This window comes from Pezoporus occidentalis, unplaced genomic scaffold (genome assembly GCF_034315485.1).
Source record: "Pezoporus occidentalis ecotype Australia unplaced genomic scaffold, CSIRO_AGI_Poc_V1 ctg133, whole genome shotgun sequence".
Lineage (NCBI taxonomy): Eukaryota > Metazoa > Chordata > Aves > Psittaciformes > Psittacidae > Pezoporus > Pezoporus occidentalis.
In genome coordinates this window covers 4,106,917-4,124,052 of record NW_026913136.1, presented here as the reverse complement: position 1 = coordinate 4,124,052, position 17,136 = coordinate 4,106,917, and the positions used below count along the sequence as shown (strand labels likewise).

The window sequence follows — 17,136 nt, the reverse complement described above, 5'->3', positions numbered from 1 at the left end:
AGAAAAAAGGGGAATGGTTTTGGAGTGAAAGCAGGTAGATTTAGATTGGATTTTAAGAAGAAATTCTTCACTATGAGTGGCCCAGAGAAGTTGCGGCTGCCCCATCTCTGGAAGTGTTGGGGCTGGATGGGGCTTTGAGCAACCTGTCCAGTGAAAGGTGTCCCTTCCAACACAGAACATACTATGATACTAATATTCTATGATTCTATGATTGATTTCAAAGTATTTTAGACATGTCAGAAAAGAACCTGAGAATAAAAGTGTATATATTCAGCCTTTCTTTAACTTAAAAAAAAAAAAAAAAAGTCTTTTTATTTTTATTTTTAGAGTTTCTATGAAACTTTTGAGCTGGACATTTAGAAGTGAAAATCGCATGGGGCCACTAGAAAAAAAAAAAAAAAGCAAGCTTTTTAAACCAAATATGCTTTGCAAACAGCTGGTCTAAAAGAGTATAAATTAATCTTTGGCTTCCAGTACCTTTTTTCTATTTTATCATTTTGAATAAGTGTGTGGAAAAGAATGCAGAATATTTTGCTAGTTTTTACACATTGCACAATAGAGTTACATAGGAGTGAAACTGGGGGCAGAAACTGAAATCTTATTACCTGCTTGTCAGAAAGCCAGCCAGTTATAACACCACTCTAATCCTAATGTAGAAAACCTCAAAGTGCTATCAGGAAACTGTAGGTTAATAATCTGCAAGCATAATCATAGTTCTGTTGTGAACTAAAATGTTGAGCTAGAGAAGTCACAAATTCTTTCTGTCCACAGACTGTCTTGCTCCATAAAATCATCTTGGAAGTTTCAATTAAACTTTCTGATGCACTCCCGGATGTTTAAAAGTGTATTATTTCTATATATATAAAAATAAAAAAAAAATCAGTAGCATAGTTAATTATACTGTATTGCCACAAAATTAATTGCACTTCCGAGAGCATAGGAACTCTATGTCCTGAAAGTAATTTGGTTTTATTTCAAGTAAACAGTGATTTATCCTTCAAGCCTGCAAATACATGACTCAGGGCAAGGCATTATTCCGCAACACTTACATCCTTAGTTGGTTCCCACATCTGTAGGATATTTCTTCAAAAATTGTCAAATTTTATAAGGCTTGTTGCTCCTGAATTTCTTTAAATTTCACAATTTAAAGTCAACAAGACTTCTGTTGTTTGGAATCATCACAATTTTAGAAAAAGAGTAGGAGGCTATTATTCTGTGAAAATGTTTTATTCTATTGACATTATTTCTTATTAAAAATCATTGCAAGAATGATCATTAACATCAGCTTCCTTTTACAGCACCCCGTATTTAAAGGCACAACGGGTACTAACAGGCAGTAACAACTACTATATGATGACTCACTACTGGACAATGTTAGTGTACCTGTGTTTCTACAGGTCAGGAAAAAAAGTGTTTGCGGGAGATTAAAACTCTGCTTTCAAGGATCTTTGTGCACTTTGACTATAAAATACTAGTAGTAAATCACTATGGAGAACAAACCCCACTATTATGATGATGATTGCCAAGATAAATTACAGTAGGAATTATAACAGTGTGTATCATTGCCTTATTTCCTTGTACAAAAGTTACACCAATTATCAACAAACATATCTTTGTTTACTCATTGATACTTAAAAAAAGTTCCAGGAGAAATCTTATTTCAGTCATTTAAATAATATCCTAAAATAACCACACAAAAATGAGGATATAATTTAAAATTAAGAGTTTTCAAGAAGGCTGTGAAAGAAATTTGTAACACTTCACTTAAGTGTAATTTATATTTTTGGCAGCAATTTGTGGTGAATTTTTGTATGTCTGAAATATTTTGCTACTTTTGGAAAATAAAAGATCTTTCTCTTCCTAGTTCTCTTTAAGAAATTTCTGGAATTTTTAGAGAAAAAACATAATGTAAAAGAGATAGGTGATAGCTTCATAGGTTATTCTGATATCTAGTTCTTCCTCAACTGGAAAAAATAATTGAAGTACAGCCTATGGTAACAGCAGTAGGAGAGCATTTTATTTAGGACTGCTTTGTCATCGTACCTGATAACTGTGCCCTTCAGTTAAAAAACCCCAAACGGCCCCTACTTATTCCCAAATGTATGTTTGGTTCATGGGCTTTAAGCATATCACTAGTATTTCAACAACAGGTATTTCACAACCTTTTTCTATCTCTGCTGTATCAAAATCTCTGTCAACCTGACAGAATTTCTTGAAAAGACAGAAAAATACCTGCTGAAGAAACAAAAAGGTTTCATTAAATTTTATAATCCATTTTCATAATCTCTTGAGGAAACATTTTGGTTTATGGCAAAACACAGTCTTACACGTTTCAAAGCTTAAAAATTCAAAAAGGTATCCAATTATTTTATGGAGATTATCTTCATAATAATTTACATAAATTTCTTGGCAGGTAATCTATACATGCATAAAATACCTCTCTTCCACTTTCTTCTCCCTATTAACCTTAACAGGAAATCCAGCTTTGTTGCCAAAATGTTACAGTTTGGGCTTTCTTAACACAGCACAGAACACATATTTTACACAACAATATTATCAAATCCTTTCAACTAAAGACAGACTTTTTCTTTCAGTGTCTCTTTGGTAATTCCTTTTGTTTATGTGAATTTGGAAGGACTATATCTGGACTTCAGGGCAGGGTCTCTCTCCACTTTAACACTTGTGGTCATGATGCCCACATACACACCTCTGAGAATATTATTTACCATGATGAAACTTCACTGTGTACTTCCCTTTACATACTTGCCATTAAAAGTAGTTTCACATGTATAGGACAGGCAGGGAAGATGGTATGCTTAAATATGTCCTGAAATTTGAATGGCTTGAGAAGCAGTATTGTGTGACCTATTAAAGAATTTGTCTGTGCTCTCCTGGAAATTGCCGTATTAGGCTGTGTTAAATTTTTGTGGTTTTGCACTCTATTCAGGTTTTTCTTCTCTTTTACTTTGTGCATTTTGTGATGGCATTGAATTTTTGTAGCATACCGCTGATTTTGAATAATACTGCTCAGCTGCTTGTCAGACACAGATTTTTAAAGGTTATGGTTTCATCATCATTCAAAAATTATTTTATTCTTTTTTAGACACTGAAACACAACATGGCCAAAACAGACCCCTGCAGGACTCCCCCGGCGAAATGATTAAGAATGATTCCTTGTTAACTGAAAGCATTTTTTCAAAGTGTTGGTGGCTACATCTTAGTTATATTCTGCTGGTCTACTTAAGAATGCAACAGCACATGCACTGTACATCTGCCTTTAGAAAAATTGAGTTTTATCATATTTATTTTTTCTTATGAAAATCATACTCTAGCAATTCATTAATAAATTTGCATTACAGGGACAAAGGCATACAAAAGTTTGAGAAAAAATAGTTCTTCATTCATAATTAACATAATTTATAAACAATTTGATTTTTACTCAAGCTGCACTGACATGAATGCTAGTTTTCAGCACAATATTGGTAATTTTAAAGTGAAAGCTTGGGGTGGCTTGCCATTCTTGTTATACACTTCTTCATAAATGGTTATCTATAAAACTTCTACCATGGATTAAGAATGTATATTCAGGTATGAGAATGCACATTATACTGTAAATATACAATGCCTCATAACACAGTCATGGCAGTCTGCTATCATCTAAACACTTATTAGAGAAAAGGTAGCCCTGACAGCACAGAAATGTCTATTTTCAGGTAAAAGATTCACATGTTATTAGCAACATTAACTAATGTAGCATGAGTTATTTATAAATCAGGATCTTTCCATCCACCGAGTTATAAAATCAATTAAATTCTTGAAAATAAAAAATAAGCAACTTGAATATTTTATCTAAGCCTTCAGTTTAAATTATAATCAGATTTTGGAACTGTTCCTTAGAGTTTCTACTACCCAATTACGATATTTTTTAGAGTGGACAATGTGGTGGAATTTCCATTATGTAAAATATATTAGCCATAAGAACTTCAATGTATTTGATGTTTTTCAAGCAAATTTAAAACTTTACTACCTTTGGAACTGTTGTTCTCTTTCTTTTAAAGTTTGATTTACATTATTTGTTCTGGCATGTTTGCAGCTGTTGGTCTGTTTTCTACAGAATCTATTTTTACACAAAGCAGAAACAAGAAGTAACATCAGTATAATCTAGTGAATCTAGTAACTGGCCATATAAGAAGTCCAATCCCATATCCTTGACTCTTCAAATCTTTGGCTTTTCTTGTGAGTGCAGGGATTTATATTCCTGGTTAATTTGTCTCACAAGTTGATGCAACAACTATGAAGTCAATGTCTGTAAAGGATGTAAAAACCTGAAACTTTCTCCTCAAACAAAATCTCCGAGGTTCCTAGAAAACTGACTTAGAGTGTGGGAAAAAGCAGTATTTGTAGAAAACTTTATTCATATCATTTTCTTGACAAAGCATCCCACATCATACACAAGGATCTATGCATTATCTTGATTATGCTCATATGCCAAGTGAGTAATGTCTGCAATATTATGTGCACCCTGACATTCTGAGTTCCTATCTTATTCAGATATCCTATGTATGCACAACTTTAGAACTGCAAACCATTGAAGGCTGAGACAAAAGTCACATTGGAAACATCCTCTGCAAAACTGCAACCTATAAATTTCAGGAAAACACCTTATTTGCATTTTCACGGGAGGATGAAATCACATGTTGGGGTGAATACAATGCTTAGCATTTAAAATGTATCATTTCCTTTCATAATGTCCATTTATAAAAGTACTTATATTAATACTCATTATACTAGTAACCCAGCTTTGGTGTTTACACATTACTTTAAGACAGAACTGACAATATTCAGGAGCGCCTAGTGCAATATTGCCTAGTTCAATATGGCACTATAATCCTAGTTAGTGCAGTATGTAACAAAGCAATCACTTGGTTTAGTTGCTTTCAGTGAAAACTTTTTCTGTGTAAGAATAAACAGAGAGAGAGAGAAACACCACAAAAAATACTGGAAAATCACATTGTGAAAAAGGGAGAAAACTTTTACAAGAATTTAAATTAAAATCACTCCAACCTAACCTTGTAATGATTTGCTATGATAATAAAATTATGTGCCTTTACATAATACATAACACTATAAATGTCCTACGTTTTGTTCTCATTTGGGCTAAGAAAAAGACTAACCAGTGATAATATAGTACATATTCCAAAAGCTTGAAAAAAAAAACCAGAATAATTGCAGGTGTACACAGCAGAATCTGCTAGTCTTGGGAGTGCAGAATTGACAAGGTACATCTATTTTATTATCTCTTTTATTGTACTCTAGGTTATATCAAGAAACATTTCTTCTGTCAGTTTCATTTATAGAGGTGTGTTACTGAGTATGAAAAAATATATTTATAAAAAATGTTTTTATTGTGAAGTCTGTAAAGACAATTTGAACAGCTGGAAATTTGATTAGAGATATTTTAAGTTTTCAGATACATTAGAATTATTAAAAACCAGCATACCTGTGTTACCAAGTATTGACAGACGGCTTGCAGCACTCTTAAAGTAAATTACGAAAATATCAAACTTTGTTGCACATTTTCTCTTCATTTAATTTTCTAAAATATAGTTTGGGGGGGATGTTTTAATAAATGAGACAATTTATGAAATCACATCTTAAAAACAGTTGTTCTGTAGATAAATGTTTTGGATGAATGAAATATGGTAGTTAAAAGCAAAAATAAAAATGTTCAGGGTCATGGAGTACAATGGCAACTGCTGCCCATTAGTCACAGATATAAACTTTTTTTTTTTTTTTTTTGTGCAGCTTCTAGTTAAACCAATGTTCCAGATTTCCCACTGGAAAACAAAAATGCACTCCTAATACAAAGAGGTTAATGATTCATCTTCTACAATATTACTTTACAGAATGTGCATGTCAAAGGCTAAGGTCTTGGTTCACTTCAAGCATGCAATTGTATGAGAAAATAATTTTGAAAAACTCAAAGTTTGTAAATAAGCAGGTCTGTTCTTATCTCACAGTTTGATTTGTTCATAGAATCCTAGAATCAACCAGGTTGGAAAGGATCTTTAAGATCATCAAGTCCAACCTTTATCCCAGGACTGCCAAGACCATCACTAAACCATATCACTGAGGGCTTCATCTGCATGTTTTTTGAACACTTCCAGGGACAGTGATTCTACCACTTCCCTGGGAAACCTATTCTGATACCTGATCACCCCCTCTTTGAAGAAATTTTTCCTAATACCTATTCTAAATCTCCCCTGGTGCAGCTTGAGACCATTTCCTCTTGTCCTATCACTTGTTACTTGGGAGAAGAGACCAAAACCTACCTCACTACAAACTCCTTTCAGGTAGTTGTACAGATTGATAAGGTCCTACCTGATCCTTCTTCTTCAGCTCCCTCAGCAGTTCCTCATAAGTCTTATTCTCCAGACCCTTCACCATTCTTGTTCCCTTTCTCTGGATCCACTCCAGCACCTCAATGTCTGTCTTGTAGTGAGGGGCCCAGAACTGAACACATGATTTGATCTGTGGCCTCACCAGTGCCCAGTACAGGGAGATGATCACTGCCCTGGCCCTGCTGGCCACTCTGTTTCTGATGCAGGCCAGGATGCTGTTGGCTTCTTGGCTGCCTGGGCACAAGCTGGATCATGTTCGTTGTCTGTCAGTCAGCACCTCCAGGTTCTTTTCCTCAGAGCAGCTTTCCAGCCACTCTGCCCCAAGCCTGGGGTGTTGCACAGGGTTGTTGTGGCCCAAATGCAGGATGTGGCACTTTGCCTTGTTGAACCTCATACCATTGGCCACAGCCCATCTATCCAACCTGTCCAGATCCCTCTGCAGAGACTTCCTACCCTTCAGGAGATTAACACTCCCAGCCATCTTGGTCCCATATACAAATTTACTGAAGGTGCACTCAATCCTCTCATCCAGATCATCAATGAAGATATTAAACAACACTGGCCTAGCATCGAGCCCTGAGAAACACCACTACCAACCAGTCTCCAACTAGATGTGATACCATTTACCACCACTCTTTGGTCTCAGCCATCCAGCCAATTTCCAATGCAGTGAAGAATCCTCTCATCCAGGCCATGAACAGCCAATTTCTCCAGGAGAACACTGTGCAAGGCAGTGCCAAATGCTTTACATAAGTCCAGATAGACAATGTCCACAGCCCTTCCCTCATCAACCAGGCACATCACCTTATCATAGATCAGGATGGTCAAGCAGGACCTTCCCTTCATGACCCCATGTGAACTGGGCCTGATCCCCCAGTTTTCCCATATGTGCTTTATGATCTCACTTAGGATCATCTGCTCCATGACCTTCCTTGGCACTGGGGTCAGGCTGACAGACCTATAATTCCCAGGGTCCTCCTTCCTGCCCTTTTTGTAGAGAGGCCTAATGACCAGCTTCCAATCCTCTGGGACCTGCCCACTAGATCAGGACTGCTGATGGATGATGGAGAGTGGCTGAGCAAGCTCCTCTGCCAGCTCCTTCAGCACTCTTGAGTAGAACCCGACTGGCTCCTTAGACTTGTGGAGCAGGAGGTCTCTAACCATTTCTTCCTGAATTTTGGGGACTTCATCAGCTCCCCATCTCTGCCATCCAACTCAGGGGACTGAGTACCCTGAGAATGGCTAGTGTGACTGTTTGTGAGGCATAGGCAGCATTAAGTACCTCAGCCCTTCCTCATCCTCAGTCACTAGATTTCCCCTGGTATGCAGTAGCAGATGGAGGTTCACCTTGGCCCTCCTTTTATTGCTAGTATATTTGTAAAAGTACTTTTTATTATCTTTTATGGCAGTGGCCAGATTAGTTCAGCCTGTGCCTTCACCTTTCTAACTTTCTGTCTATGTAATCTAACAACATCCTTGTACTCCTCTTGGGGTGACAGTCCCATCTTCCACAGGTGATAAATTCTTTTTTTTCCTGAGTTCCAGCAACATCTCCCTGTTCAACCAGGTTGGTTTCTTTCCCAACAGGTTGATTTTCAGCACTTGCCTCTGTGCCTTAAGGTTTTCATTCTTGAAGAGTGTCCAACCTCCCTGCATTCTTTCTTCTTGCGTAATGTTTCCCACAGAATTCTGCCAACCAGCACCCTAAACAGCCAAAGTCAACCCTCAGGAAGTCTAGGGTGGAGGTTTTGCTGGCCTGGAGGAATGTATATAATGGTGGACTGTACCGCAGAATGGGGACATGTACTGTACATGTGACTTACAGGAATGGCATGCTGGGCATTGCTGCAGATGGTGTAAGATATAACATACTTTTTTTCATATATAATGATCACAGAATGGTCTAGAAGGCTGAATATATTTTATCACAATTATTAGGACAGCTAGGAAGTAAAAATGGTATTTTATGGTGTCGTGGTTTAAACCCAGTCAGGTAATTCGTTCGCTCACTTCCCCCCCTTTTCTTGCCCTCCCCCTGCTCTCGGAGGGACGGAGAGGAGAATCGAAAAGAATGCAACTCCCATGGGTTGAGATAAGAACAGTTTAGTAACTAAGGTATAACACAGATCACTACTGCTACCACCAATGATAATAATGATAAAGGAAATAACAAGGGAAGAGAATACATCATCTCACCACCAGCCAACCGATAACTCGCCCCCCCAGCCCGACCAAGCTCTGACCGATACCTCCTCCAACCCTGCAGTCTCCCAGCCCTTCCGGCTAACTCCCAGTTACATCCTGGGCATGACGTGCTGTGGTATGGAATACCTCTTTGGTCAGTTTGGGTCAGGTGTCCTGTCTCTACTTCCTCCTGGCTTCCCCTCCTCCCTGGCAGAGCATGAGGCTCACAAAGTCCTTGGCCAAACCAAAACATCACTATCAGCTCTGTTCCCAAGCTGAAAGTCAAAACACTGCACTGCACCAGCTACCAAGGAGGAGAAAAATGACTGCTACTGCTGAACCCAGGACATATGGAATTGTCAATAAGGACTTAGACATTGCACAATACAATTGCTCACCACCCACCAATCAATACCCAGCCTGACCCAAGCAGTGATCTGAGCCTTCCAGGTGACTCCCTCCAGTTTACATACTGGGCATGATATGCTGCGATATGGAATACCCCTTTGGCTAGTTTGGGTCAGATGTCCTGTCTCTGCTTGCTCCTGGTTTCCTGTGCCCGTGCTCACTGCCAGAGCATGAGACTGAAAAATCCTTGTCAGAGTAAGCATTACTTAGCAGCAACTAAAACACTGAGTGTGTTAACAGCACTGTTCTCAGACTGAAGCTGAAAACACAGCACTACACCAACTACTAGGAAGGAGAAAAACAACTGCTACAGCTGAACCCAGGACAGCAGTACTTCAACTTTTCTGATGCTCCTGAGAGCAGACACTCTGACTTTAATACCTGTGGGAGTTTTACCAGCCTGGATCTCAAAATTTCAAATTCAGATGCAAGCTTCTTCCCAGATAATAAGTTCCAAGAGAATGTAAATCTGAAAGGAAGTAGTAGTTGTCAAGGAATGCAGTATTACATCATAAGTGTAAATTTAAAAAGTATGGAAAATAGATTTAGTTAAAAAAGTATCACATATGTACTTTTTTGAGATGCAGCAATTGACAGAACTAGTGTCAAATGTCATGTTTCAGTTTTTTAATGAAAAAACACACATGGAAACTACTGAAATAAACATCTTTACATAATTTAATAATACCTTGACCTTCACTAGAAACCAACAACAGATGTCTGAAAATTATTTTCTGCCATCAATCCACAAGTTCTGTTGCACCTATCAAGGAAGTAGATGATAAGAAAGCTTTTATGTGTGTGTGTGAGGGGGAAGGCAGGGGTGAGAAAGAGAAGAGTCCTTAGAATACAGCATTACAAGTCCGTTCACTGGAAACTAAGAAGCATATTTTCCATCAGAATCCTACAAGAAATACTACATCATTCCCAGGTCATAAACCAAAGGAAGAATTCAGTTTCTGACACAAGAGGAAGAGCAAGTTACTCTGCAGTTCTTTTTGTAAATAGTATATATACTCTTTGACCTCCCAGAAAAATTTAAACACTATTAAAATGCATTCAGGAAAAATTACTGGAAAAATGGTGTTTTAACCACAGTCCTCTTACACATACTCAATGACACCTTTGTACCTATTTTCTATAGGAATCACATTGAAGAAAGAAAGCTGCTAGTGTTAACTACACTGTTCTAAATTTGATTCTGATACACTGAGTTATCTGACCAAAATATTTAAGGTTTGTATGTTTGCTTTCACTTTGAAAAAGTGGGATTTTTCATTAATACCTCCTATGATGTCAAACAATTAGATATCAGTGGGGGACAATGATGCCAAAAACTGACCACTCCTGGAGCTGGTACTAAGTTCTATTCTGAAATGAACATATTTGGTTTTAATTATAAAGAATAATTTTGCTGAGGAACAAAACTCTAAATAATTTACTAAGTACTGTTGTGCTAAGAGAGGCAATATGGTCCCACAGCTACTGTACAGGATACCTGGATTCCTTTACCTTTCTGTTTTTGAGCTTCCTCATTGTTAAACCAGAAATAACACCTGTTCAGTGATTTCAAAGATCAATAGTTGGAAATACTTTCCATTTATAAGTATAGAAGAGCTTCTAAATATTACAACTTATTTTATCAAAGCAGAGAGCAGTTTTTCCTTCCAAGTTCTCTTCATTAGCAGAGGAACCTCAAAAAAAGAGACAGTTTAAAGAATACTTTAAAATGTTTCTTTGCCATGGGGTTTGAAGAGAAAGCATTTAATGAACAGGCAATGACGTTTATGTCTATTTCAGTAGAATTTTTACATGGGAAAAGGAGAACATATAGTCTGACGCAGACTGTAAATTTGAGACAGAAGTAGCACAACTCTAAGAAAGAAGATGTAACCTTGTTAGAGGTAACCATGAGAAGAGGATGTAGAGGGTGACTGATTTTTTGTGCAGTTGCTTATTAATCCACTATAGTGGTTTTGTGTTATTGAATGAAAACAAACTCAAACACAGAAATTTAGGACACTTTGTGTCTTAATTAAGAGACAGGGCTGTAAAAATAATGTAAGATCACTGAATAAAGTGTAGAATATTGTAAGGAGATGACTCAAATTTATCTCAAGCCACAAACATTTGTAAAAATAATTAGAGTTTAAATGATCCAAATACAGAAAAGTCAAACAACCCACACATATGCACACATTATTACTATTCCATCATTCAATCAATGAGCTTTTAATTTTTAATGCAAATCTGAAAAATTGATATAGGGTAACTGATGCAAGTTGCTTAAAAAGAGAAGCTAAAATAGTACATTTTCAGATGGTTTCAGGTCTTCTGTGTCCCCCCCTCCCAGTAAGATCCCAGCCAATACTTCATTTCTTCTTCCATTCTTTCTTATTTGAGAAAAACTGCTGGAAGATTAGTGTTAAGACATAACAGCTCTGAAGTGAACCTAAGAAATGCTGAACAGATTTCCAAGGAAATTACCACCAGTCATCTCAGGCTTGCCTGGTATTAGAATCACCTAAATATAAATTAGCAGTTACAACACAGTTATTAAAACTGTAGGTATATGTACAATCAATATCAGGCATGAAAGATATGGTATCTGAGCGTTTCTGTCAGGAACATGAACTAGGTGCTTCATAGTGTTATACACATATGTTATGCTTTATTTCAATCATTTTAGACACTGGTTACATTAATCTATAATACTTATATCTTTAGTATGTAGAATAAAGCACTTCCCTTTTTGGTGTATTTCATATACAGAACAGTAATATAAATAACAGTACATTAAACAAGAATATGTCTCTCTAAGATTTCTGTAACTCTCTGTTAACTTTTTTTTTCTGCAAAACACAAGATTGTAACATCTGAGATAAGCACAGGCTCTAGATAATGATAAGCACAGAGGAAGGATGAATTAAAGAACACTTACTCAGCTGCTGCCCTCTCCCCCTCATTTTTCCACTGGAAGTCTATATCTGACTTTCCTCACTCTGCTTCCGTCTCACACACTCCTTCCTAATGCTTCTCTCTGGTTTCACAAGTATTCCTTACTCAATCACAGAGATCCAGTGCTTATATTACATGAAACAAATAAACCCACTAATAAACATCCAAACATGATTCTGAAAACACACTGAGGCAGTAGAACTGAGAGCCATGGGTGTAGCACTAGATTGTGTTTTCGATTGTGTTTTTAATTGTGTTTTCACTATTTTAACAAGATCATTTTGCAATGAAATTTTACAATTCTGGACCAGAATTACTCTGCCTAATTCTGCCTTCCATCCAGAATCCTACAAAAATAATACAATTTTTTAATACATTACTTCAGAGAGTCCTCATAATCTCTTTAAATGTCTGCTATACATTCTCTTTATATAAAAAGAGGTATATAATAAAAAAGTATGTTTTTTTTTTTCTCTTTCTTTTTTCTGAACGGTGTCAAAAGTTATAGTTAATACACAGGAATGGTTGCTCTACTCACCCCATTGCAGTCATCTCATATATCACTCATGACTTTTGGCACATTTTTCTTGAAATGGAAAAATGCATGGTGTATGATTGATTTCCAGTTCTTTCAGATGATACAGTAACAAACAAGAAGCTGTGGCAATTTAGTCTGAGGTGTCTGTTAAATATCATAGGATCTAACTTGTTAGAGAACCAGAACATTTCCACCCATCTAATACCTAAATTTATGTTCACATAGTGTTTGTATGAATAGCAATCAACATGATATAAGTGTGCATTAGGAATTAACAAATTAAGGTTTTTTGTCATTTTAGTATCACAGCAAATCTATATATTGTGCTGTAATTTCAATCTTCATTATGATTTATGTATGAGTGTTCTTAAAATTTGACACAGCAAAACATGGATAAAATTTCCAAAAAGACCTTGCTGGAAAGATTATGGTACAATAAAAGAGTAATTAGTGGTTTGCAATGTTTTCTAAGGTTTTCTCCTTTATTAAGACATTCACTGCTTATAAGTAGACTTAAAACACATTTTACTCAATAAACGTATGCAAGGTCTTCTTCCAAGCAGGCATAATGTCAGACTCTAAAATTTGTAATGCAAAGACATCAAACAGTGTTTCAACACATTGGCAGAAGCTTCATATTCCTGACATTCAGAAAACAGCCTTTCAATAAGCAAAACTAATTTATGAAAGTTCTTAGTTCAGTTAACATACATGTCTTAAGTATTCCTAATAAAGTTTAAAGGGAAGAAAAACTGAGGGATTGACAAGGGAAAGAAGCTACCACCAGCTATATCAGGTAAGAATTCAAACCTATTGACAAAAGGCCATTTTTGCATATGTGCTAACGGTAAACACTGCCCCTGCCAATCTGTTTCAGGTATTCACAAGAGTGAGGAGAGGTATGCACTAAAAAATACCTTCACAAAAGTGTTTGCAAGACAAAAAATGCAATTCATAAAAGGCAGCATCTCGGACATCTGGAGCATAAATTCCACATTGTTACTTGGAAAAAATAACAAATACTTTATGGGATTCATATGTACAAAGAATTTTTTTTTTTTTTTTTTGCTGAGCTTGCCACAGACATACACTTGATGAAACTGAGGACATTTCAGTGGAGCGAAAGTGAAGGGAAGAACTGAGGGGAGATAGCTCTTTCCTGTTAGTTCCCTACATTTGTTTCTGAAGACAGAGCAAAGGAGGGCTCATGCAAGCAAAATACTGAAGGGCTGGGCAGAGACCATTTAGATCATCCACTTTTTAATAAATGTGGTGATGTATATGCATTCTGTGTCTGCCTGCAGACTAACTAACCAAGCTAACACCTAAGGATGGGATCAAAGTGAGAGAAAGGACAATGTTAGGCTAAGGACACTAAAATTTTTGGTTTTATCTAGTCATTATTAAATTAGCATGATCCAGGGAGTTTTGTAGTTTTCTCCCTTTCTTACACCATTGTGTGGAATGAATAAACAAGTCTAGCTGCCTCTTTTATGCAGAGGCAATTCTCTGATTAGTGAAGTTCAAAGTAAATCAAGGCAAGATGCTAGGAACCTGGAGGAAAATCTTCCTCTAAAATGCTTCTTGTAACATTAAATTTTCCTAAGGGTTTGATGTCATACATAGAAAAGGAGTGCACACATGCATGTCTTATGCAAAAACAACATTAGAGCTCCACAACTGTTTTGAGAAAACTTCTCCTCAACAATCAAGACACTTAAAAAACTAAATGTCTGAAATTCTTCAAATGTATCCACCATGACCTCCAGGAATCCAACCTGGGAATATTCAGACTGCAGATATAATACCTTACATTTTACATTATTATTTTTCCCCCATATAATTTGTTTGGCATAATTAAGCACATTTTTCAATTTATGGTTTTGGTGGTTGTTTTTCTTTTTTTTTTTTTACTTTATAGCATACAAACTATGGTCAAAGTCCACATTCAAACCTCAGAAACTACAGCAATTTTTTTTTTTTTGTTCACTGAGCTTTAAAAGCAAGAGTTAAAGTACTTGCACACAGAACTTACACTTCTATAACTGCAGCAGGTTTTCTATGGAAGCAGATACTATATCTGTCTGTGATAACTTCCCCATTTAGTTATTTCTCCCATTTTAGCAAAGTGAAAGCCAGATCTAGTCTTAAAGATTAAGTGCTCATAAGTAATTTCTTAACAACGTCACATACATAAGAAGAAAAAATGTGACAAATGTCACAAACTATATTTTTTCTTATTCCCTTGTGTGAAACTCCTAGAAATATGGTTCTTAAACATTTGGAGGGAGAGGCAGAAAGCCAGCTTGTTAAAAAGTACAAGCAAACAAAAGAACAACCAGCTTTTATGAAGATGGTTTTATGCCAGAAGGGTTTAAGAAAGGTTAGGCTGTACTTATGCATTCTTCTTTTCTTACTGGAATATGTATTCATTAAAATTTACTGAATACGGTGAGCATTAAGAGCTCTATGTACAATCCATCAAGTGCTACTTAGATGTAGGTAATTCAGATTTGAAGATAGGCATGTAAAACTTCCAGTATTCTCCCATTTATTAACATCTTCTATTTAATCATGTGTAATTAGGACATGTTGAATTCATAAATTAACTTGCTAGTTTACCATGCACAATAGAGGATGTACTACACCAATAGTGGTTCAGCTATCCCTCTGATCTTGTGTTCTCTAGCCAATGGAAACCTATAAAAGCAGTTTTGCAAAGCTTGTCCAGACACAGCTATAGTGGTAATCTGCTTCACTCGCATGTCTTTTCAATTATTTCCAAGAATAGTAGGGTCCCTGAAGTCCCATGATCACTTTGTGTTTTCAGTTGACATGAAAAGAAACAGATAAAAGATGTGGTATAATTTCCCCTTACAACCTGCACTGCTATATTTGATGGGCAAACACACATTAACACTTTCACTCTCTTTAGAGCCGGTACAAGCTACAGTTTCCATAAACAAATGTACTGAGCTACCTAAGGATCCCTGTAGTGGAGTTAAATTCACATGAACACAATCTGTGTTACACTCAACTATTTCTTTGTAACAGTGGTTTTGATTCCCGCAGCATTAAATACAGAAGTAGCTAAACACATTATAAACTAAGATGAAGTTTATGGAGTTTTTCTGCTATGGAAACAATCAAGTGGTTAAAGGGGGCATGTCTCTTTGTGTAACTTATAAACACAGTTCTCTGCTGAAACAGTGCAGCAGCAGACAAGTCTAACTAGATAATTAGATAATGTTCCAGATAGCCTTACTTTTTTCTTTTCTCCTATTTTGTTACCTTCTTCACATATAAAAGAAAACAAAACTGAAAAACCTTACATTATACTTGGATTATGTTCCTGAAGAACAGAGAGTAACCCTATTTGCATGCAAAAAAATGCTGTGAAAGATTTGAGATTATCATATATTATGTGTTTCTAGTTACCATGTAAACCAAGAAGTTATGAGAGATTTTTTTTTAACAATCAGTATGTACACAATAAGTATTTAAATAACTTTAAAAATATGCTGTGTTAAAAGGAGACTGCCATATGTTCTTTAACTGATACAGATAAGTACCCTTTCATTTTCTTCCAACCTTCTTGCCTATTTAAAAGTCTCAAAAAGAAGTGAAATCAAACAGGTGAATTTGGGAGGATAAAAGAATCAGATCAAAATGGATATTTCACAGCTCTTGAAGTGCATCTTTCTGATTTATGACATATTTCTATATGATGCATTACTGAATAAGTCCCATTACTGATGCCAGTTATCCTTCTAGGTGGAAAAGCCATTCTAAAAAAAATAAAAAAATTAAAAATTGCTTAACTGTCCAAAAAAATCTTCTGCATTGCAGCCATACATGGTAAATGATATCAATGATGGAACTATTAAAGTAGATGCTTCTAGCCAGTCAAGTGTCAGCACTGTCAGCTACAGATTTCTTGATTAAGCAGCTACTCTCCTTTGTAAGTTCACATTTTTTGAACAAGAATTATGAAGTGACTTCACCAACTGCCCTGCTAAATGCTGCAGGTGATCACTCTCACATTGTTCTATATCATTCTCCAGTAGCAGCAATTGCTACTCGTAGTCGAAATAGCATAAACCTTTTTTTTAGTTTTCCACCTAGAGTAATACAAGTGGATAAATGAGACTATGTTCAAAATTTGAATACAAACCCTCTGCACACAACATTATGTCATAATTTCATTCCAGTAGACAGCTGAGTCCCACACAGCCACTTGCTCAATCCCCCATTGCAGTATGAGGAAGGAAATAAAAAAGATAAATGTGAGAAAACTTACGGGTTGAAGTGTAGACAGTTTAATAGGTAAAACAAAAGATCTGCATGCAAACAAAACAAAATAAGGAATTAATTCGCTACTTCCCATCAGCAGGCAGGTATTCAGCAATCTCCAGGAAAGCAGGGCTCTATCACATGTAACAGTGAATTGGGAAGATAAACACCATCATCTGAATGTCCCTTTCCTTCTTTTTCTCAGCTTTTATTGCTAAGCACACCATCATACATTATGGAATATTCTCATGGCCAGTTGGGGGTATTTCACCCAGCTGTATCATCTTCCAAATTTTTGTGCATCCCCAGCCTACTCATTGGCAGGGCAGAGTTGGAAACAGAGGGGGCCTTGAC

General features: G+C 36.4%; 1 protein-coding gene across 5 annotated transcripts in view; it reads right to left on the bottom strand.

Moving 5' to 3' along the window:
- PTPRD (protein tyrosine phosphatase receptor type D) overlaps positions 1-17,136 on the bottom strand; it is a 1,311,464-nt gene that overhangs the window by 751,650 nt on the left and 542,678 nt on the right. The gene's annotated exons all lie outside the window — the stretch shown is intronic.